The sequence below is a fragment of the Tachypleus tridentatus genome, chromosome 5 (genome assembly GCF_004210375.1).
Source record: "Tachypleus tridentatus isolate NWPU-2018 chromosome 5, ASM421037v1, whole genome shotgun sequence".
Classification (NCBI taxonomy): Eukaryota; Metazoa; Arthropoda; class Merostomata; order Xiphosura; family Limulidae; genus Tachypleus; species Tachypleus tridentatus.
Window position 1 is genome coordinate 47300226 of NC_134829.1, and position 17135 is coordinate 47317360.

General features: G+C 25.8%; 1 protein-coding gene across 1 annotated transcript in view; it reads left to right on the top strand.

Moving 5' to 3' along the window:
• The window catches only part of LOC143251088 (synaptophysin-like), a 55507-nt gene that overhangs the window by 8709 nt on the left and 29663 nt on the right, over positions 1–17135 (top strand). The gene's annotated exons all lie outside the window — the stretch shown is intronic.

A 17135-nucleotide genomic window follows, 5' to 3' on the forward strand; every position in this document is an offset into this window, starting at 1 on the left:
ATACTGTGGTCTTTACATGTTACACTGGATGTACATGATACTGTGGTCTTTACATGTTACACTGGATGTACATGGTATTGTGGTCTTTACAAGTTACACTGGATGTACATGATACTTTGGTCATTACATGATACACTGGATGTACATGATACTGTGGTCTTTACATGTTACATTGGATGAACATGATACTGTGGTCTTTACATGCTACACTGGATGTACATGATACTGTGGTCTTTACATGATACACTGGATGAACATGATACTGTGGTCATTACATGTTACACTGGATGTACATGATACTGTGGTCATTACATGCTACACTGGATGAACATGATACTGTGGTCATTACATGTTACACTGGATGTACATGATACTGTGATCATTACATGCTACACTGGATGAACATGATACTGTGGTCTTGTTTTAAGTTAACCACTAAGCCACACAAAGGAGCTATCTGTCTTCTGTTCACCACGGGTAGCGAAACCTGTTTCTAACGTTATAAGTCTGCGGACATATCGCTGGACATCTGTGGGGCTATAAGAGTAAAAACACTAAAACTGGTAGCGAAGTCAGTACTTCGCTTTTTAAAAACTCTGAGTTTGTGTTCATCCACGAAATATATAAAATATTAAACAACAACAACTGTGTAATGATTAAATAAGTGTATGACCTCAGAAGATTATGTAATTAATCTGTCATATGGTGGAAATAATAAATCAGTATATGTTTGTCGTTAGTAATTCTTGAAAGAAACAATTAGTTCGAAATTAAATAACTATTTCTCAAGAACTCAGTGAGTACGAAACCTAACGTGTCAGATCTTCAGTTAAACACAAACAGCAACAGCAAACGAGTGGTTATTGAAAAAAGTTAGAAACCACGCACGCAAACTTAACATCAAAATTCACGCGCCGTAAAACAAAAAGGGGAAAAAAAAAAGAGTAGTTTTTTTTTTAACGTATATGGAAGGGCTGACCCAATCTATTACTTGTACTTCGGTACAAAGCTACACACAGTGGGCCATTTGTGCTATGCCTACCATGGGTATCGAAATCAAGTTCTTAACGTTGTACATCGACAGACTTATCGCTTAGCTACCGGGAGGCTACATGGTGCTGTTCTTTAAGCTCATGTTTATTTGTAGTTAAGCACCAATCTATCCTATGTGCTATGCTTACCAGGGGTATTGTAGCCCGAATTTTAGCATCATAAGCCTCGAATGATTTAACGCTGAGCCGCTAGGGGGCTACACGGAAAGGTAAAGATAATCAGAGATTACGAAAGTTTGTTTGTTTGTTTCTTGAATTTCACGCAACGCTACACGAGGACTATCTGCGATACCCGTCCCTAATTTAGTAATGTAAGACTAGAGGGAAGGCAGCTAGTCATCATCACCCACCGCCAACTCTTGGACTACTCTTTTATCTTCGAATAGTGGGATTGACCGTCACATTATAACGCCCCAACAGTTGAAATGGCGAGAATGTTTGGTGGGACAGGGATTCGAACCCTCGACTCTCAGATTACGAGTCGAATGCCTTAACCGCATAGCCATGCCGGGCTCCGGTTACGACAGAAGGATCAATGGAAAATTCAATTACCGGCGCACAACTGACTAATTAAAATGTCGAATTCTCTTTAACCCAAAGCGTGCTAATTCACATCTATAAAAATACAATGAAAAGACACCTGAACACGATATATCACGAAACGCTACGAAGTCTCTCTCTAATTCTATGTGTTATATATGTGTTATTTTTCTTCCCCCTCAGTGCTTTCGTTCCTGTGGTTAACGCATGACAATGTCCAGAGCCCCCTATCAACAAAAAATTATTTTTACTGACGCAGCTTTTTCTGAAAGCTGCTTTTATCATAAGCTTTATCTAAGTTCTTGAATAAACTCGAGTAAACTACAATATCATCTTAATAGGCGACGAGACATTCGACTGGTTAGACGCTATAAAATGTTCATGTCTTCCAATTTACATCTCCGGTCACCTAATGACTGACCGGTACACATTCTATCATAGCTGTAAACTGTTAAATCAGGTGAAAAAAAAACATTCTTTGTAATTATTTCTTATCTTACACTTTAGATTCTTTTTTAGATTCTGATGAATTATTTTCTTAATTACATATTCTTTGTTTGAAGAGTTAAAAAAATACACTACACTGTTACACACAGTTTTAAGATTGTGTGTTTCACTTACAACAAAGCCAGCGAGACAAATCGAATCTCGGATTTACCGCTGTCCATTCTCGAACGAAACCTGTTATTTTTGTAATTTTTTTATCCGTTTCACAAATGAAAGTATAGTTTAATTTTCACTAAATCGATCGATAAAGATCTAATAGGGGTTTTCGAAAATAAGGTTTGGTTTTGTTCAAATAAAAAGGCGAAATATCAAAGCTTATAAAATATTATACACCAAAATCCTATCGGGTTTGTATGTAGCACATATTATATAGAAACGTTTTGGGTTTTTTTTCTGTGTACAGATTAGATTATCCTAAGGAAAAAGCTGAAATCTTTCAAAACTGTTTGCTATGTTTGATTATCATTTACGTGATTGTGAAGATAATTGTCAACGAAGCGTATTTCGAAACGGAAATAATAAAAATATCTTTCAGACTCAAGAAGGAATTACTGACAGTTAATGCTGTAAACGAGGGTATTTTGAGAATTGTAACTCTAGAGGGCGTGAAGGTCAGGTTAAAGAACCCGAAGAGGGTCAAATTTTGGGAGAGTAAGCGGTTTGGGTACAATATATTACCCAAGTAGCACAGAAATATTGGCTGCGGACTCAAGCAGCAGGAAATCTGGTTTCGATACCCGTGATAGATATAGCACAGATAGCCCGTTGTGTAACTTAGCGCTTAATTTCAAACAAACAAATGTGCAAAGTACAGAACGTTCAATTAAAAAAGTACAGAACGTTCAATTAAAATTAAATATAACCAACTTTCAAATGTAATTTTAAAATATTCGAAAAGTACATCATAAGTACGGTATTAAAATATGTATATCATAAGTATAATATAAAAATAAGTACAAGTATAGTATCAAAATAAGTTTATCATAAGTATAATATGAAAATAAGTATAAGTGTAGTATGAAAATAAGTATATCACAAGTATATTATGAAAATTCGTGTATCATAAGAACAGTATTAATATAAGTATATGATAAGTATAGTATGAAAATAAGTATATCATAAGTATTACATAAAAATAAGTATCACAAATATAACACGAAATTAAGTATATCATAAGTATAATATCAAAATAAGTACAAGTATAGTATGAAAATAAGTTTATCATAAGTATAATATAAAATATGTATAAGTATAGTATGAAAATAAGTGTAAGTGTAGTGTGAAAATCAGTATATCATTAGTATAATGTAAAAATAAGTATAAGTGAAGTATCAAAATACGAATATCATAAGTATAATATGAAAATCAGAATATCATAAGTATGATGTGAAAAAAGTATATCATAAGTATAATATGAAAATAAGAATATCATATGTATAACATGTAAATAAGTATATCATACGTATAACATGAAAATAATTATAACTATAAGTATAGTATGAAAATACGTATACCATAAGTATAATGTGAGAATAAGTGTATCATAAATATAATATTAAAATAAGTATATGGTAATTATAACATGAAATTAAGTATATCATAAATATAACATGAAAATAAGTATAAATATAAGTATAGTATGAAAATAAATATGTGTAGTATGAAAAAGGTATATCATAAGAGTATTATATGAAAAACAAGTATATCATAAGTATAATATGAAAATACGTCTAAGTATGGAATGAAAATAAGTGTTAGTATAGTATGAAAAAGTATAAGTATAGTACGAAAATAAGTATAAATATAGTGTGAAAATAAGTATATCATAAGTTTAATGTGCAAATAAGTATATCATGAGTATAACATGAAAATAAGTATAAATATAAGTATAGTATGAAAATAGGTATAAGTATAGTATGAACATAGGTATAAGTACAGTATGAAAATAAGTATGTCATAAGCATAATATGAAAATAAAGTATAAGTATAGTATAAAAATAATTTTAAATATAGGTATAGTATGAAAATAAATATGTGTAGTATGAAAATACGTATATAATAAGTATAATATGAAACTAATATATCATAAGTATAATATGAAAATAATTATATCATAAGTATAATATAAAAATAAGTATATCATAAGTATAATATGAAAATAATATATCAAAAGTATAATAAGAAAATAAGTGTATCATAAGTATAGTATGAAACTAATTATATCATAAGTATAATATGAAAATAATTATATCATAAGTATAATATAAAAATAAGTATATCATAAGTATAATATGAAAATAATATATCAAAAGTATAATATGAAAATAAGTATAAGTATAGTATGAAAATATATATAAACATAGTGTGAAAATATGTGTGAGCATAGTGTGAAAATAAGTATATCATGAGTATGATATGAAAATAAGGATAAGTATAGAATGAAAATAAGTACATCATAAGTATAATGTGAAAATAAGTTTATCATTAGTATAATATGAAAACACGCATCAGTATAATATGAAAACAAGTGTAACATAAGTCTAGTATGAAAATATATATAAGTATAACATGAAAATAAGTATATCATAAGTCTGACATGAAAATAAGTATATGTATAAGTATAGTATGAAAATATGTATATCATAAGTATAACATGAAAATAAGCATATCACAAATATAACATGAAAATAAGTATAAGTATAGTACTAAAATTAGTATACCAAAAGTATTATATGAAATTAAGTGAATCATAAAATAATGTGAAAATAAGTATATCATAAGATTAATATGAAAATAAATATATCATAAGTGTATTAATAAAACAAGTGTATCATAAGTATAATATGAAAATAACTATAAGTATATTATGAAAATAAATATACCAGAAGTATAACATGAAAATAAGTATATGATAAGTATAGTATGAAAATAATATATCAAAAGTATAATATGAAAATAAGTGTATCATAAGTATAGTATGAAAATATATATAAGTATAATATGAAAATAAGTATAGCAATAAAATAAGTGTACCAAAAGTATAATATGAAAATAAGTGTATCATAAGTTAAATTCAGTATTAAAATAAGTATATGATAAGTATAGTATTGAAATAAAGAGTATCATAAGTATAGTATGGAAATAAGTATATATCATAAGTATAGTATTAAAAACACTATGTAGTAATTATAATTTGAAAATAAGTATATCATAAGTACAACATAAATATAAGTATTTGTATACTATGAAAATAAGTATATGTATACAATGAAAATAAGTTTATCATAAGTATAATATAAAAATATATATAAGTATAATGTGAAATTAAATATATCATAAGTAACATATAAAAATAAGTATAAGCATAGTATAAAATTAAGTGTAAGTATAGTGTGAAAATAAATATAATATAAGTATAATTTGAAAATAGGTATAAGTATAGTATATAAATCAGTATATCATTAGTATAATGTGAAAATAAGTTTATCATAAGTATAATATGAAAATAATTATATCATAAGTATAATATAAAAATAAGTATATCATAAGAGTAATATGAAAATAAGGATATCATAAGTATAACATGAAAATAAGTATAAATATAAGTATTATATGAAAATAAGTATATGTATACAATGAAAATAAGTTTATCATAAGTATAATATGAAAATAATTATATCATAAGTATAATATAAAAATAAGTATATCATAAGAGTAATATGAAAATAAGGATATCATAAGTATAACATGAAAATAAGCATATCATAAATATAACATGAAAATAAGTATAAGTATAGTACTAAAATAAGTGTATCAAAAGTATAATATGAAAATAAGTATATCATAAGTATAATGTGAAAATAAGTATATCATAAGTGTAATATGAAAATACATATATCATAAGTGTAGTATTAAAACAACTGTTTCATAAGTATAATATTAAAATAACTATAAGTATAATATGAAAATAAGTATATCATATGTATAACATGAAAATAAGTATATCGATAGTATGATATGAAAATAAGTATATGTATAAGTATAGAATGAAAATAAGTATTTTATAAGTATAATATAAAAATAAATATAAGTATGGTATGAAAATAAGTATATCATATGTAAAATATGAAATTAAATGCAAGTATAGTGTGGAAATAAGTATAAGTATAGTATGAAAATAGGTATAAGTATAGTATGAAAATAGGTATAAGTATAGTATGAAAATAAGTATGTCATAAGTATAATGTGAGAATAAGTGTATCATAAGTATATCATGAAAATAAATATATCATAAGTATGACATAAAAATAAGTATGTCAAAAGTATCACATGAAAATAAGTATATGTATAAGTATAGAATGAAAATAAGTGTTTCATAAGCATAATATGAAAATAAATATAAGTATAACATGAAAATAAGTATATCATAAGTATAATATGAAAATATGTATATCATAAATATAACATGAAAATACGTATAAGTATAGTACTAAAATATGTATATTAAAGTATAATATGAAAATAAGTGTATCATAAGTACAGTATTATAACAAGTATATGATAAGTATAGTGTAAAAATAAGTATATCATAAGTATAACAAGAAAATAAGTTTATGTATAAGTATATCATAAGTGCAACATGAAAATAAGTATAAATATAAGTATAGTATGAAAATAAGTATATTATAAGTATGATATTAAAATAGGTATAAGTATAGTATGAAAATAAGTATATCATAAGTATAACAAGAAAATAAGTATATGTATAAGTATAATATGAAATTAAGTGTGTCATAAGTACAATAGGAAAATAAGTATAAGTATAGTATGAAAATAAGTATATTATAAGTATGATATTAAAATAGGTATAAGTATAGTATTAAAATAAGTATATCATAAGTATAACAAGAAAATAAGTATATGTATAAGTATAATATGAAATTAAGTGTGTCATAAGTATAATATGAAAATAAGTATAAGTGTAGTATGAAAATAAGTATATCACAAGTATATTATGAAAATTCGTGTATCATAAGAACAGTATTAATATAAGTATATGATAAGTATAGTATGAAAATAAGTATATCATAAGTATTACATAAAAAATAAATATCACAAATATAACACGAAATTAAATTATATCATAAGTATAATATCAAAATAAGTACAAGTATAGTATGAAAATAAGTTTATCATAAGTATAATATAAAAATATGTATAAGTATAGTATGAAAATAAGTGTAAGTGTAGTGTGAAAATCAGTATATCATTAGTATAATGTAAAAATAAGTATAAGTGAAGTATCAAAATACGAATATCATAAGTATAATATGAAAATCAGAATATCATAAGTATGATGTGAAAAAAGTATATCATAAGTATAATATGAAAATAAGAATATCATATGTATAACATGTAAATAAGTATATCATACGTATAACATGAAAATAATTATAACTATAAGTATAGTATGAAAATACGTATACCATAAGTATAATGTGAGAATAAGTGTATCATAAATATAATATTAAAATAAGTATATGGTAATTATAACATGAAATTAAGTATATCATAAATATAACATGAAAATAAGTATAAATATAAGTATAGTATGAAAATAAATATGTGTAGTATGAAAAAAGGTATATCATAAGTATTATATGAAAATAAGTATATCATAAGTATAATATGAAAATACGTCTAAGTATGGAATGAAAATAAGTGTTAGTATAGTATGAAAAAGTATAAGTATAGTACGAAAATAAGTATAAATATAGTGTGAAAATAAGTATATCATAAGTTTAATGTGCAAATAAGTATATCATGAGTATAACATGAAAATAAGTATAAATATAAGTATAGTATGAAAATAGGTATAAGTATAGTATGAACATAGGTATAAGTACAGTATGAAAATAAGTATGTCATAAGCATAATATGAAAATAAGTATAAGTATAGTATAAAAATAATTTTAAATATAGGTATAGTATGAAAATAAATATGTGTAGTATGAAAATACGTATATAATAAGTATAATATGAAACTAATATATCATAAGTATAATATGAAAATAATTATATCATAAGTATAATATAAAAATAAGTATATCATAAGTATAATATGAAAATAATATATCAAAAGTATAATAAGAAAATAAGTGTATCATAAGTATAGTATGAAACTAATTATATCATAAGTATAATATGAAAATAATTATATCATAAGTATAATATGAAAATAATATATCAAAAGTATAATATGAAAATAAGTATAAGTATAGTATGAAAATATATATAAACATAGTGTGAAAATATGTGTGAGCATAGTGTGAAAATAAGTATATCATGAGTATGATATGAAAATAAGGATAAGTATAGAATGAAAATAAGTACATCATAAGTATAATGTGAAAATAAGTTTATCATTAGTATAATATGAAAACACGCATCAGTATAATATGAAAACAAGTGTAACATAAGTCTAGTATGAAAATATATATAAGTATAACATGAAAATAAGTATATCATAAGTCTGACATGAAAATAAGTATATGTATAAGTATAGTATGAAAATATGTATATCATAAGTATAACATGAAAATAAGCATATCACAAATATAACATGAAAATAAGTATAAGTATAATACCTAAAATTAGTATACCAAAAGTATTATATGAAATTAAGTGAATCATAAAATAATGTGAAAATAAGTATATCATAAGATTAATATGAAAATAAATATATCATAAGTGTATTAATAAAACAAGTGTATCATAAGTATAATATGAAAATAACTATAAGTATATTATGAAAATAAATATACCAGAAGTATAACATGAAAATAAGTATATGATAAGTATAGTATGAAAATAATATATCAAAAGTATAATATGAAAATAAGTGTATCATAAGTATAGTATGAAAATATATATAAGTATAATATAAAAAACGCATAAGTATAGCAATAAAATAAGTGTACCAAAAGTATAATATGAAAATAAGTGTATCATAAGTACAGTATTAAAATAAGTATATGATAAGTATAGTATTGAAATAAGAGTATCATAAGTATAGTATGGAAATAAGTATATCATAAGTATAGTATTAAAATACTATGTAGTAATTATAATTTGAAAATAAGTATATCATAAGTACAACATAAATATAAGTATTTGTATACTATGAAAATAAGTATATGTATACAATGAAAATAAGTTTATCATAAGTATAATATAAAAATATATATAAGTATAATGTGAAATTAAATATATCATAAGTAACATATAAAAATAAGTATAAGCATAGTATAAAATTAAGTGTAAGTATAGTGTGAAAATAAATATAATATAAGTATAATTTGAAAATAGGTATAAGTATAGTATATAAATCAGTATATCATTAGTATAATGTGAAAATAAGTTTATCATAAGTATAATATGAAAATAATTATATCATAAGTATAATATAAAAATAAGTATATCATAAGAGTAATATGAAAATAAGGATATCATAAGTATAACATGAAAATAAGTATAAATATAAGTATTATATGAAAATAAGTATATGTATACAATGAAAATAAGTTTATCATAAGTATAATATGAAAATAATTATATCATAAGTATAATATAAAAATAAGTATATCATAAGAGTAATATGAAAATAAGGATATCATAAGTATAACATGAAAATAAGCATATCATAAATATAACATGAAAATAAGTATAAGTATAGTACTAAAATAAGTGTATCAAAAGTATAATATGAAAATAAGTATATCATAAGTATAATGTGAAAATAAGTATATCATAAGTGTAATATGAAAATACATATATCATAAGTGTAGTATTAAAACAACTGTTTCATAAGTATAATATTAAAATAACTATAAGCATATAATATGAAAATAAGTATATCATATGTATAACATGAAAATAAGTATATCGATAGTATGATATGAAAATAAGTATATGTATAAGTATAGAATGAAAATAAGTATTTTATAAGTATAATATAAAAATAAATATAAGTATGGTATGAAAATAAGTATATCATATGTAAAATATGAAATTAAATGCAAGTATAGTGTGGAAATAAGTATAAGTATAGTATGAAAATAGGTATAAGTATAGTATGAAAATAGGTATAAGTATAGTATGAAAATAAGTATGTCATAAGTATAATGTGAGAATAAGTGTATCATAAGTATATCATGAAAATAAATATATCATAAGTATGACATAAAAATAAGTATGTCAAAAGTATCACATGAAAATAAGTATATGTATAAGTATAGAATGAAAATAAGTGTTTCATAAGCATAATATGAAAATAAATATAAGTATAACATGAAAATAAGTATATCATAAGTATAATATGAAAATATGTATATCATAAATATAACATGAAAATACGTATAAGTATAGTACTAAAATATGTATATTAAAGTATAATATGAAAATAAGTGTATCATAAGTACAGTATTATAACAAGTATATGATAAGTATAGTGTAAAAATAAGTATATCATAAGTATAACAAGAAAATAAGTTTATGTATAAGTATATCATAAGTGCAACATGAAAACAAGTATAAATATAAGTATAATATGAAAATAAATTATATTATAAATTATGATATTAAAATAGGTATAAGTATAAGTATGAAAATAAGTATATCATAAGTATAACAAGAAAGAAAATAAGTATATGTATAAATTATAATATGAAATTAAGTGTGTCATATAAGTACAATGGGAAAATAAGTATAAGTATAGTATGAAAATAAGTATATTATAAGTATGATATTAAAATAGGTATAAGTATAAAGTATTAAAATAAGTATATCATAAGTATAACAAGAAAATAAGTATATGTATAAGTATAATATGAAATTAAGTGTGTCATAAGTACAATAGGAAAATAAGTATAAGTATAACATGAAAGTAAGTATATCATAAGTATAACGTGAAAATAAGTATAAGTATAGTATTAAAATAAGTATATCATAAGTATAACAAGAAAATAAGTATATGTATAAGTATAATATGAAATTAAGTACATTATAAGTATAGTATTCATGAAAATAAGACAATAAAAGCAACAAAAGCTTAAAATTATTACAGTGATGGTTTTTTGCTTGGAGAACATGGCATGGCCTGGTGGTTAGCACGCTCGATGGCTCAGCTGCGTGTGACCTGTTCGAATCAGCGTCACACCAATTATGCTTTTACTTTCACCCGTTATAAAGTAACGGTTATTATTCCTATTATTCGATTAAATTAGGAAGAACTAAAACAGATAACCCTCGTGTAGCATGTCGTGATATTCGAAACAAACAAATTTTTCTGTACACAGACAAATGTTAGTTGATTGAAATTGTTTTACTGACGTCTAATTATAAAATAATTTATGAATACTTCATTTTGTTAATCACAATTGTTTCATCATCAAGATCACACATAAACTGTGTGCATAATATAACTAATTATGCTTGTCGTAAAACATTATGTTAGGCCTACTATACTGTTACTGTATATTGTTCCAATTTTTGAAAATCCATAAAGAATGAGTTTATAAACGTAGTGTTAAAAAATGTAATAGATCTAACTGACATCTAGTGACAAATGTGATTAATTACATCAACAACGGTCTCGACTCGCAATCTGCGGGTCGCTAGTTCCAGTTCTTGTTACCGAACCTTATCATTTGTGGTGTGAGGATGCAATAATGTGACGGTCAATTCCTCTATTAGTGGACTTGACGCTGGAGGATGTTGACTAGCTAACATCCATCTATTGCAATCACTGTTAAATTAGTGATGGCCGGCACAGATAACCCTCGTGTATCTTTGCGCGGAATTCAAAACAAACTGCATGAAGAAGACATCCTGCAAGTTTCATACTCATGTAGTCAAATATGTTAAAGCTATTTTAAAATATGGCACATTTCTTACTGTTTTATAACTGAGCAGATATGTTAAACTCAAATTCCTGTTCGCATCAGATACTTAGTGGACTTAATGGTTGGAAGTAGAGAACTCATTTAAGTTTTGTTATTGTAAGGGTCAAGGTCGTTAGGTTTATTAAATTTAATTAAATAAGCGCTTTCAACCTTAAAACCCGCACTTCACGTTCCATACACTTACCTAAAGCACGTGCGTGATCGCTCGTGAAGAAAGACGCGCAAATGTCAATTTCTGATGAAATGTAAACTCAAGTAAGAAGTAAACACGTGTGATATCAGAATAAAAATATATGTAAGAAAGGAAGAAGTCCAAGTAACAAAAGCAACAATAATACATCAGAGTTTTGATATGTCATTGAAAGGTCAAGTTAGGTTTTGAATTTTTGTGTCTCAACCACGTGTTCTCTGTAGAACGTTTATACTCACATTTCAGATAACAAAATACCTGCTTGTGTTATAGCTTGACCACCTTTTAAACGTGTTATGTTTGCACTGACAATATTTACATTTCTTTTCAAAATCGTTGAGTTAACGTTTCATGATTTATATATATTTATTATTGATAGTAACACTAAATCAATTGCATATTACAATATTGTTGTCTAAAAGTTAATATAATGTTAATAACATATACATAAATAGATATATACATGTATCATGTTTTAGGCTTTTTAAATATATTTCTTTTTCCATTTAGTATATTAACTGTTAGTCAAGCAACACTACGTATTGTTTCGAACCTGAAGAAATGTGAAACGGACATTTCAAAGTTACCCAGAGAAACCGCGTATTTAAGGCTTACAACAAACAGAATCTTAATTAAAACGAAACAATCACAGAAAGAACAACATTCGTTTATACTAAATCAACGAAATTAGAAAAATATATACACGCATTAAGACCAGAACGAAAATACCAGGGCACACGCACTCTTACATACATAACCTTCGACGTGAGCAAATATAATACAGATAGTGTCATGTATAACTACTATATTAACAAAAACATAGTTACAAACGCCCATTTGATTAAGCGTGACACACAGCTACTAAAATTCATGTACACATATTATAATAAAAATCCATATAAAGGTAAATCAACTTCTGAGTTAGAAAAGATTATATACATCAGAGAGAAGACAGAATAGTTTTAAAACGCGGAGGTAACAAAAAAATTAAACGTATGAAACGCAAAAATGGTACAGTTTCTTCCTATTTTATCTGGCCCCCCGCTAGTACAGCGGTATGTCTCCGGATTTACAACGCTAAAATCAGGCGTTCGATTCCCCTCGGTGGGCTGAGCAGATAGCCCTTTGTGGCTTTGCTATACGAAAAACACACACTCCTATTTTATTTTATCGTAGAAATCAAACAAAACCAGTAATATCTTTTATTTGATTCTTTTTCCACGTGTTTATTTCACAAAAACACATTTGTGATTTTATAGTATATTGACAACTCATAAACCGGCGATTATTATTTATTTTGTGGTTTCTGTTGTTTCATCTCTTACTTAAATATATCTCGTTTTGTATCATTTAAGAATTTTAATATAAGTCTTTTATCTCTCTTTTCGATCTCTGTGTTTCGAGTTAGTTCATTCACTATGAATCGGAATGTCCAAGGTTCGAAACCACAACATCCCGAGAATCACGCTTCATGCTTTCAGGTTTAACTGTGTTATATGAAAGTCAATCCAGCAATTCGATTTCGAGTAGTCGTGCAAGCGACAGATGGTGCTAACAGTGTAGTACTGTTACTGTTCGGAATAGTAAATCAAGGATGGCTGATTGGACCGTTTATCTCACGTTACGCACGAGGTGCCGGTCTAATTGAAGCTACCAAATGTTATTAACACTCCTACGAAAAGTGGGGCCTAATAGGCCCCAGAGCAACTTGAAAGGTTATTAATATTAGGCTAATAATTTTGTATTTAAATGAAATTGCCATTTAAATCCATTAATGAATGGATTAACGAGATTCCCACTGTCCCTATCTACTATCTAGCGAAACCGCAGCCAGGGGAACGGGCTTGGAGAAATCAGGACTAGAAACGTCTTTTCGTAGGAGTGTTAATGTTTTGTTAGCAACCATCTTCACCTTACCTTTATTGGTGGGGTTTTCCAATGTGTATTCAACGTATTTCCAATCATTTAATTTTCTAAAACCCTTTTGAATAGTATAAAATAACACAATATGTTAACAGTGCATCAACTGACATGTTAGGCATCTCTGGAAAGGAGATTACTTTGATTTCAGTCAGTTCTTCTCTCAGAAATGAAATTCACAACCAAGAAAACATATTTTTATACAATTAATAAACAGATTCGAGAAGAATTATCTGTTGTTGTTTTTTAAAACTAGATTGCAGATTTTTAAATAAAGATATCCTTTTTATATTATGACTAATTATATTATACAAATTACTTCATGCCAGCACTAAAATCATCACAAGTGATGAATTAACACAACTGTGTTTAATGTGTCAGTCCGCTTACACTTGAAGCCTTGTCTGCTTCTGAGACACGCCCATAAAAGAACACTGACTTATAAGACCAGTTATTAAATTCAGCATTATTAACCATATTTTTTGTGAACATGTTAGTTTTGTTTGTGTTTCTGTTAAAAGCAAACCTACGTGATTGGCTATATATCCCTTGTGCCGATTACAGATATCGAATCTCAGTTTTAATATTTATACAAAGAAAAACAAATGAAAATCATAAAACACCACAAGGCTCAAGCAATTAGAAATCCAATAGAAATTACAAACTTACTGTTTCGTTTCAACGAAACACCTTGATGTTGAATGTGATTTTTACTTTTTCGTGGCGTTTGTTATTAGGTTGTTAAGCCTATTACTAACGGCTTATAACGCGGTACTATCTCTTTCAAAAGGTCGGATAATCGACCAAATTGTCTAGACATCCAACAGAGTAAAAAACAAAAATCGATTAAAGGACAGGTTATCTCATACTGAAGTGGTAGTCACAACCTAAATGTGGAAGAGACTTTGGAACCTAAACACATGTCCATCCCATGAAAACAACAACAATCACAATTAGAAATGTAATGATAGCTTAGTGTTAGACCATAAGAACCTCAGGCCCGAACAAAATACTATAGCGGACGAAAAAAATATAAGAGCAAATAAGTTAAGTGGAACAAAGAGTCACCTAATGGACACCATACCTTGGATGTGTTTCGAAAGAAACCAGCCTGAGAAGATTCGACGCATAACAACAGAAATATTTCAATCAATATCAGATGTGACTGTGTGAAAAAATTTACGGAATTACAATACTAAAATCCGGAGCTAGATTTTCCGAGGTGTACACAGCACATAGCCCAACGTCGCTTTACCCTAAAACAGATCAAACAATATTGTATGAATAAGATGTATTTAACATAGGTATTTTCCATTTGCTTCCTAAATTATACAGGAACAAGTGTATTTAACATAGTTATTTTCCAAGTACTCACTTCCTAAATTCAATAGAAACAAATGTATTTAATATCTACTCGCTCTCTACATTCTCTAAAAACACACGTGTTTGAGATAAGTATTTTCTATCTTTTAACACCTTACGTTCTATAGAAACAGGTGTATTTAATATAGGTATTTTCATCAACTCATTCTGTAAGTTCTAAAAGAAGAATTGGATTTAATATAAGTATTTTTCATCAACTCATTCTGTAAGTTCTAAAAGAACAATTGTATTTAATATAGGTATTTTTCATTTAACTCACTTCCTAAGTTATTAAAGAACAAATGTATTTTATATAGATATTTTTCATGTACTCACTCCCTAAGTTATAAAAGAACAAGTGTATTTAATATAGGTATTTTGTATTAACTCACTTCCTTAATTATAAAGGAATAAGTGTATTTAATATAGGTATTTTTCATTCACTAAATTCTTTTGGAACAAGTGTATTTAATATAGGTATTTTTCATTCACTAAATTCTTTTGGAACAAGTGTATTTTATACAGGTATTTTTCATTCACTAAATTCTATAGGAACAAGTGTAATTAATATAGGTATTTTTCATTCATTAAATTCTGTAGGAACAGGTGTATTTAATACAACTATTTTTCATTCACTAAAATCTATAGGAACAGGTGTATTTAATATAGATATTTTTCATTCACTAAATTCTATAGGAACAAGTGTATTTAATACAGATATTTGTCATCTACTCATTCACTAAATTCTATAGGAATAACTGTATTTAATATAGTATTTTTATTCACTAAATTCTATAGGAATAACTGTATTTAATATAGTATTTTTATTCACTAAATTCTATAGAAAAAGTGTATTCAATATAAGTATTTTTCTTTTACTAAATTCTATAGAAACAAGTGTATTTTATACATGCATTTTTCATTCACTTAATTCTATAGAAACAAGTGTATTTTATACATGTATTTTTCATTCACTTAATTCTACAGAAACAAGTGTATTTAATATAGGTATTTTTCATTCACTAAATTCTATAGGAACAAGTGTATAAAATACAGGTATTTTTCATTCACTAAAATCTATAGGAACAAGTGTATTTAATACAGGTATTTTTCATTCACTAAATTCTATAGGAACAAGTGTATTTAATACAGGTATTTTTCATTCACTAAATTCTATAGGAACAAGTGTATTTAATATAGATATTTTATATTAACTAAATTCTACAGGAACAAGTGTATTTAATATAGATATTTTGTATTAACTAAATTCTATAGGAACATGTCTAAAGTTTCTCACATGAATTTATTGTTGTTTGCTCTTCTCTTTACAGAAGAATTTTCTCAGATGATACATACAGTTAGTTTAATATTTGGTATGATTTTCAAGAGAGTTTTCACGAGGTCTGTTTTTGTCTCTAGTTTCAACGTTCTGTAAACTATATATGTTCATATTAACTAGTATATATGTCCCATTTGTCTTCGTTTTCCTAAAATATACTAAATTATACATCTATATAACATCCGCGCTTTTATCCGTGGGTCACAACTGTTACGTAGATGTAGAAAATAGAAAAATATAAAATATCTCTACAAAAATCTGTG